At 39.6% G+C, this 8,552-nt stretch overlaps 1 long non-coding RNA gene across 1 annotated transcript; it reads right to left on the reverse strand.

Moving 5' to 3' along the window:
- Window positions 1–221: 221 nt before the first annotated feature.
- LOC137389695 (uncharacterized) lies at window positions 222–7,399 on the reverse strand. Its single transcript, XR_010978077.1, has 3 exons — window positions 7,299–7,399; window positions 988–1,154; window positions 222–342 (listed from the first exon to the last, which is right to left on the reverse strand). It is a non-coding gene; the product is annotated as an uncharacterized lncRNA (long non-coding RNA).
- Between the last annotated feature and the right edge of the window lie 1,153 nt (window positions 7,400–8,552).

An 8,552-nucleotide genomic window follows, 5' to 3' on the forward strand; every position in this document is an offset into this window, starting at 1 on the left:
GGATTCGTTCTTCTAACTTCTGCCATTTTTTGCGCCTGCAAACTATCAGTTTCCCTGAAATGAAATTTATTGCATATAAATAAAAATGCATTTGAAAAGCGTTTAGGATATATATATATATATATATATATATATATATATATATATATATATATATATATGGTTTGCCAAAGAAGGTAGATTATAATGATCGTTCTTATATTTTTTCGTAAAAAGACAAACCTTTTTCAGCAGCTGCGGCTCGTTGTTTATACAACACTTCTTCATCTTTTAGACATGAAATGAGAAGCCATATCGAAGGGTGCTTCCTTCCAACGGCGTCATTGAAATGGCTGTTCCAGGCTAGGCATAAAAGACAAACACTGCTGAATAAACTCATAGTATGATTAAGCTATACGAATGATCTTTTTTAATCCAAAATTTCGGATAAAAATTGCATACAGCTTTTATTTCAACCTTGTGGAAGCTTATTTCTGATTTACAGCAGATTGCTGTATGCTCACGAGCCTTTTAGGATCTTAGCCTAAATACTGGGGACTGCACATTCGCACTGTCGTCTACGTAATGTTTGATATGCACATATGCAGTAAAATACTTAAAGTTTGTAGTGAAGGCAGCGGCTTTTTGAATGCTTCTCTTTTTTATTGAATTACTTTGAGGAAGACAAAATTATAAATTGAGTGTCAATAAACTTTGCTGGTTTTCAATATATTAAAACAGCAGAATAATATGAATCAGAATCAAAGGATATTGGCACATGATGTATCATTATAGAATATAGTTTTAAGAATAAAAATCTGCCTGCATACTGCTAGCGAGAATTGTTTTGCTGACAGATATTTTTGTTAACAAGATTCAACATATTCCACAAATATAAACAATATGCAATAACTGGGGAAGCCGAATTGCCAAGCATCACTAATATTGTGTAAAGGACGATGTCTGAGTTTTTTGATATTGTAATTTGTTTCAGCTTTTTATATTCACCTTCCACATAGTTGTTAGTCCGTGTGCTTATGTCTGGAAAATATACATTCCATACACTGATTGGAATGACTCCGTGTATAAAGGCATCATGGAAATAGGCTAGTAACATTTCCATGGCTGGAAAGTGTTTTGCAGCCTCCCTTACAGCTACTGAGCTCTTTAAGCTACTACAATAAGAAATGAGAAAACATTAATTAAGGATTCAGATGTCATCGAGGAAGCATGGTGGAAATCATACTATGAGATGTTTGGTTGGATTTATAGGTGGCGAACTCAAACGTTTGCTGCATTTGCTCTCTTGCAAAATATGTACTTTGTAAAACTGTTTCATGGCAATTGGTAGCTCATATTTTTTGGTTGCTTTGAATTTACACTGAAGTTATATTATACTTATAAGTTATATTATTTTTGAAGAAGCCAGATGAAAGGTTTCATCCAATATATTCGTTAGTAATAAAGTGATGGTTAATCCTATCAATGCCATATTTCAGAAAACAGGCCTATTTGCTTTTAAACCAATTTTTAATGCACACATCTGCTGATCAGCATTTGTTCATGTTGAAAATGGTACTATAAAGCCGTGGTCACACGGGCACCGAACCGAACTAAATGACGCAAAACGACGTCGTTTTCAGCTCTAAAAAGTTCGGCTGAGGACATTTCTGGCCGAAACGAACTATTTCGGTACTGCTCGAAATTTCGTGCCGAACCCTTGCTCTTATTGGCTGGTTAAAATTCTAGAATTCTAGCGCGCACGCGTCACATTTCTTCTTACGTGCGTGTGAGTAAAGTTAAAAAAGAAATAGGACGATACTTTTATTTCGTTAAATAAACAACATGAAGCAATTTACGACAAGGTTCACCCGGACTTGTGATTGGGTTGCATAAATGTAAGGTGTTGCACTTAAGTTTTGCATAAATGTAGGGGAATGGTTGTGATTTTCTTTCGTGTAGAATATAAGTAATGTGTCATATTCATCCTGATGAACTATCGTTGACTGATTTATTTATGTAAAACCACAATACTATGATAAAGACTGTTTTTGTTTGTTATGTACTCAGCATAGAAAAACATTCATATGTTAATAAAAAAAATATAATTATGTTGATTGTGGTATAATCTCAAAGATACTTTAATTGAGTTTATATAATTAATCATTAGTTGGAGGTTATAGGGGGGTTCGTTTCCGGTAGCCATTAAAACCAGTTATACAAAACGCATCTGCCTCATCTTAATCCTAATTCATCAGCCCAACAACACATGGTGGCAGCGAAATAGTCGTAAATATGGGTGATGAGGAGGCTTAAGCCGCTCCGAATGTTGTTATTCCAAGGTCTATGCCAAGGATCGACCCTCCAGCTGAATTAATATTAGACAGTAACAAAGAGGCCAATTTCAGGACTTTTAAAGCTAAGTGGCGCTCTTATTATGTCTTGTCCAGGTTGGGAGGGGAGGAACTGGAACACCAACGGGAGTTATTGTTATATGCAGCTGATACTGAAGCTAGCAAGATAATTGATAACTCAGCTAGGTATGCAGGGACAGGGGATGTGGATAAGACTTGTGACTTGGTTTTAGAGATATTGGAACAATATTGTATAGGTGAAAGGAATACAATCCATGAACGATATAAGTTTAACACACGTACACAACTCCCTGGAGAGTCCTTTGATGCTTTCTACACTGAGTTAAGAACGTTAGCAAGTAGTTGTCTATTTAACTATCGTGCTGCGGAGGGGGCACCAGCAGAAGCTGAAAGTCCTATAGATGAAATGTTACGTGATAGGATAGTGTTAGGCCTAAGAGAAAATGAACTGCGAAAAAGGTTGATTTCTCAGGGCAACAATCTTACACTGGCAACAGCTGTACGGTTATGCAGGTCACATGAGGTTACATCTACTACAATGCGGTCTATGAGTGGAGGGTCCAGTCAGTTGGCAGTCAATGCTGTCAGAGCTAGAAAGCGCTCTGAGCAGTCAAAACCGGCTATTAAAGGGAAATCGCACTCGAGAGCTAGCAGTGGAGAGCAGAATAAACCAAGTGATAAATTTCCAAACAGTCAAGCACAAAAATGTAGTTGGTGTGGGAAAACTCCAAATCACGCTAAAGATCAGTGTCCAGCTAAGGAAGCAGAGTGCAGAAACTGTGGAAAGAAAGGACATTACTCGAGAGTATGTCGTTTTAAACGCATCAATGAGGTCAAGGAAGAAAATGATGACAACTTCCTGTTTACAGGCGAACTAGTTGTTAGAGAAATTGAGTGTTGGCAAGCTAAAGTAAATGTCAATGGATTTCAAACTAACTTCAAACTGGATACCGGAGCTGATGGAACGGTTGTCAGTCATGCAGAACCTTGGGTCAACCAGATGAAGTTATCTCCACCTGATACCATACTACATGGTCCTGGTGGAAAAGAGTTAGAGGTACTGGGAGTATTTGAGGCTAAAATGTCCTATAAAGGCCTAAAACATAGCGAGAAAGCTTGTTATTAAAAACCAAAATACCTCGCTCTTGAGTAGAAATGCTTGTGTCGCATTAAATCTGGTAACTTGTCATGTAAATGAAACTCTGAAACTCAATGACATTTGTTCAGAATTTCCCAAGTTGTTCAAGGGGTTAGGATTGCTCAAGGGATATACCTATAAGATTTCCTTAAGAGACAATATAACACCCACATGTATATATACAACACGGAAAATACCTCACCCACTTAGAGAGAAGGCTAAGCTACAGTTACAGGAGATGGTCACCTCTGGGGTGATATCACCAGTGACTGAAGCGACTGACTGGTGCAGTGGACTAGTCACCATCCCCAAAGCTTCCGGAGCCGTACGCTTGTGTGTGGACCTGACTGGCTTAAACGCAGCAGTAAAAAGGGAGATCCATCCTATGGCGACAGTGGAGGAGAGTTTGTCTAAATTGGGGAAGAGTTCTGTGTTCAGTAAACTCGATGCCAACAGCGGGTTTTGGCAGATCAATCTTGAAGAAGAATCTAGGAGACTAACTACGTTTCTATCACCATTTGGACGTTATCGTTTTAACAGACTTCCCTTTGGAGTGTCTAGTGCTCCAGAGATCTTCCAAAGAGCTATGTCAAGGCTATTAGAAGGTGTACCAGAGGTTGTTTGCCACATGGACGATATTCTGGTCCATGGCAAAGATTACAAACACATGATGAGAGACTCAGAGAGGTGCTTAGAATTCTCCAGGACTCTGGACTTACGCTCAATGCTCAGAAGTGCGAGTTCAGGAGATCCTCTTTGACTTTTCTAGGTCATATTATTAGTCAGGAGGGAGTGAGACCTGATCCCACTAAGGTGGCAGCTATTCAGGATTTTCCCACTCCTACCAGTAAGACAGATCTGAGACGCATTAATGGTATGTTGAATCAGATGGCAAAGTTCATTCCAAATCTTGCTATTCTCAACGCTCCTATGAGAGAGCTGCTGAAAGAGAAGAGAGAGTGGATATGGGGACCAGCACAGGAGGATGCTTTTGCCAAAGTTAGAGATACTCTGACATCTGCTGAGACTATGGCACATTATGACCCGAAGTTAGTTACTATTGTCAGCACAGATGCTAGCAATATTGGTTTGGGAGCCACTTTGATGCAAGTTCAGCCAGATGGAAACAGACGACCAGTGATGTATGCTTCACGATCTCTCACTGAGACGGAGAAGAACTATGCTGCTATTGAGAAAGAAGCTTTGGGGACCGTTTGGGCATGCGAGAGGTTCGATCAGTTTGTCCAAGGGATGGCTTTCACTATAGAGACAGACCACAAGCCTCTAGTGCCATTGATGATGTCTAAGGAGTTAGACCAGGTGCCATCAAGAATCTTACGGATGAGGCTAAGAATAATGAGGTATGCGCCTAGGTTTCAGTATGTGCAAGGGAAACTTCATTGCTTGGCAGATGCCTTATCCAGAGCACCAGTAGAATCTCCAAGCACAAAGGATCACATGTTGATCGAGGCAGTTGAAGAATACGCACAGAGTGTTATTCCTTCAAATGTAGCTGTTGACAGACTGAAAGAGGCTCAACACAAAGACGAATTATGTCTGGAAGTTATCCGATGTTGTCGAGAGGGGTGGCCAGTCTACAAGACAGATGCTTACTTAAGTGTTCAACCTTACTGGGAAGTGCAGCAGCATCTTACAGTTATTGATGATCTACTCCTCTATGATGATCGTATTGTGGTTCCCTCGAGTGAGAGGTTGAGAATGCTTGACATTATTCACCAAGCCCACCAAGGAATAGTTAAATGCAGATTGAGAGCAAGACAGTCTGTGTGGTGGCCCAGGATTTCAACAGAAATTCAGGAGATGGTACAGAACTGTAGAGTCTGTAAAGTCAATTCAAAACCTCCTACGGAACCTCTTCTTCCTTCATCACTCCCCGAGAGAGCTTGGCAACGTCTTGGGGCGGAATTGTTGGAGTTTCAAAAGTGTCACTATTTACTCTTAGTAGACTACTACAGCCGTTGGATTGAAGTCCGGAAACATTGCTCATTACTTTCGAGAGACACCATTGAGGCAATGAAGTCTATCTTCTCAGTGCATGGAATTTGTGAGATGGTCATTTCAAACAATGGCCCTCAATTTGCCTCAGAGGAGTTCCTTAAATTTACAGAAGAATATGGATTTACTCACGTCACGAGTTCACCATGCTACCCAAAAGCTAATGGAGAGGCTGAACGAGCAGTTGGAACTGTGAAGGGACTTTGGAGATCAAACCCCAAAGACCCACATCTGAGCTTGCTTACTTATAGAGCCACACCTCTAGATAATGGCTATACCCCATCAGAGTTGCTGATGGGAAGGCAGATACAAACAAACCTTCCTGTTCTCCAGGCTAACTTGATGCCTCACAAGACTGATAGAAGTCACATTGTTGAGAGCGAGGGGGCCAGGAGACAGGCTACAAAGCTGAATCATGATAAGCACTTCAGGGCCAAGGAGCTACCAGAACTCAAACCGGATAAAATGGTTTATATTCGGGACAGTCAGAAAGATGGTATGGTAGTGAAGAAAGTAGCACCAAGGTCCTACCAGATCCAAACAGATACTGGGATAGTCAGAAGAAACCGGAGTGCATTGGTAGACATGGAACAATCTGCAAATAATACAAAAGAGGAGGAACTACAGACTACACCCAAACGTAGTCAGGATGTCTATTCTCCTGGCTCCACCAGAGGCGCAGAGGGCAGGGCGATACGAAAGAGCCCACAGGCCAGTCCAGGTGGATGTCGGGGGTCTGAGTCGACTGTCGCAGAGGGCAGGGCGATACGAGAGAGCCCACAGGCCAGGCACGTTGACTCAGACCACAGGTTTAGTAGACCGCAGAGGTCAAAGAGGGTACCAGGATATCTTACCCAGGATTATGAGCTTTACTAGTCAAGAGAGATGTTAAACACCCTAAATGGACTCGGACAATACTAGTCACATAAACATTGCAATCGGACAACCACTTGTTAAACACTCCTTGTTTATTACCAAAGATATTTGAGTTACATATGTTTTCTTATTTGGTTATGTATGCTTTGTTTGCAAACATCCATCTGGAACAGGGGATGTGGTATAATCTCAAAGATACTTTAATTGAGTTTATATAATTAATCATTAGTTGGAGGTTATAGGGGGGTTCGTTTCCAGTAGCCATTAAAACCAGTTATACAAAACGCATCTGCCTCATCTTAATCCTAATTCATCAGCCCAACAACACATTGATGGGAAGGGTTAGCAAAATATTTGTATCGAGTGATTTACTTTGAGCAGCCGAACAATCTTCTGATAAATCTGCTGTGTAATTATAATTTATAATTGTTCCTCAAAGTTTTTTTGTTTACAATAGAAATATTTAACTCAAATACATAACAACTACCAATGAAACCGTGTCCTGTCTCTATACGTATGGTATCTAGGAAGCGAAGTTACTTCGGTGGCCGTGTGACATGTGCCACGAACCGAACCAGCCTCCGAACCGAACCGATCCTACGTCGGTTCGGTGCTCGTGTGACCACGCCTTAACCCTTTCTCTGTGACCTTACACCATTTTTGTCTCCTACTTGTATGTTTAGATAATTTATATCTTAGTAAGCCAGTTCATTGCATAATTGCATAACAGTTGTTGCCTGGACTTTGACTAATAAAGGTGTTTAACTTGAGAAAACTATCCAAGGATATATACATTTCATAAACATAAAAATAAATTAATATAACATTTTTAACACAAATTAAATAACATTAAATAAACATATATAACAATAAAAATCTTCATTAAACAGTCATGCTAATTTAATACGACTCACTCAAATGCCCCGATCACGTGATGTGGTGGAAGGAAACCCATACTTGATAGTTTTTGTACGATATCTTGTACATTACATTCTTTCTGGTATGCTGATTTCAGACCAAGCGCTGCCACCTTCCAAGAAACACTCTGGGTGAAGTAGAAATAGCACCCACATATTGCTACATTGGGCCATGCTGATTTTACCGCTTCGCTTCGTGGAGACTAATCTCGAAATCACAAACAACCTCCAGAGCATTCATTTCTTCAGTGCCCTTGACAACATAGAGCATCTACAAATTTATAAAGTCATTCAAATTCAGGCAGCAATTTGGAAAAATTACAAAAAAACTTTTAACATGGTATAATTATTAATAATTAGCGACCATACATTGTAGGGCACACTTAGCATAGATTTTATGATAGGCAATAATGTGTAATAAGTATAAGATGGTTAGCAATTATTCAACACTGCTGAAGTTTTTACTAGGAGTTATTCATCAGAGCAGCTTGAGCGCGATAAGCGTAAGAAGCTTTCTAAAGGATTGAACCCTCTGTGCTTATCCATTGACTAATAAGCCGATGCGTTCTAAAAATAATTAGCCAATGGGCTTTCATTTCCTTTAGGAGTACATAATTTAGTGATATGTAATACAGTGTCTCTAGTAATATTTACTAGAGAATAATAATATTATTACTAAAGACACTTTTTAAATCAAACACTCGGGCTGCTATCATCAGCATAAGCTAATCTGAAGCAACAAGTATTGTTTTTAACAAGATTCAATTTCAATATAATAAATAAAACCACCAAATTATTTGCGTTTTCTAATTGTTTAATGTGTTTTAATCAGGATAGTAATTTAATTTTCACGTGACTGTATAGAACTGTGGTTCCGGTGACGGTTAGTGGGACATAGTAGTTGGACTATATTGTACTAGGCGGATAGTCCAGTACACGTAATGAAGAGTCAAACATCGATCAATCAGGCTTACGGTCTTCAGCAGTCTCATGAAAATTTAAAAAGATCTCGTTGATTCAGTACATAATGCAGCGTTTTATACCCATGCATGGCAGTAATACCTCAAATATAATTAAGAAATCAATGATGAGCTCTGTAGATTAAAACATATAGGTGCGTGAGCCAACAAACAGAAGATTGTAGGCACCACTGTATCGGCAACAGTGGCATGGATGGAAACAATCTGCCGATATGGAAATGGTGCGGCTTTGAAGGTTCCATCAATGTAGATGGTCTGCGAACTCCTGGCA

Source organism: Watersipora subatra, chromosome 3 (genome assembly GCF_963576615.1).
Source record: "Watersipora subatra chromosome 3, tzWatSuba1.1, whole genome shotgun sequence".
NCBI lineage: Eukaryota > Metazoa > Bryozoa > Gymnolaemata > Cheilostomatida > Watersiporidae > Watersipora > Watersipora subatra.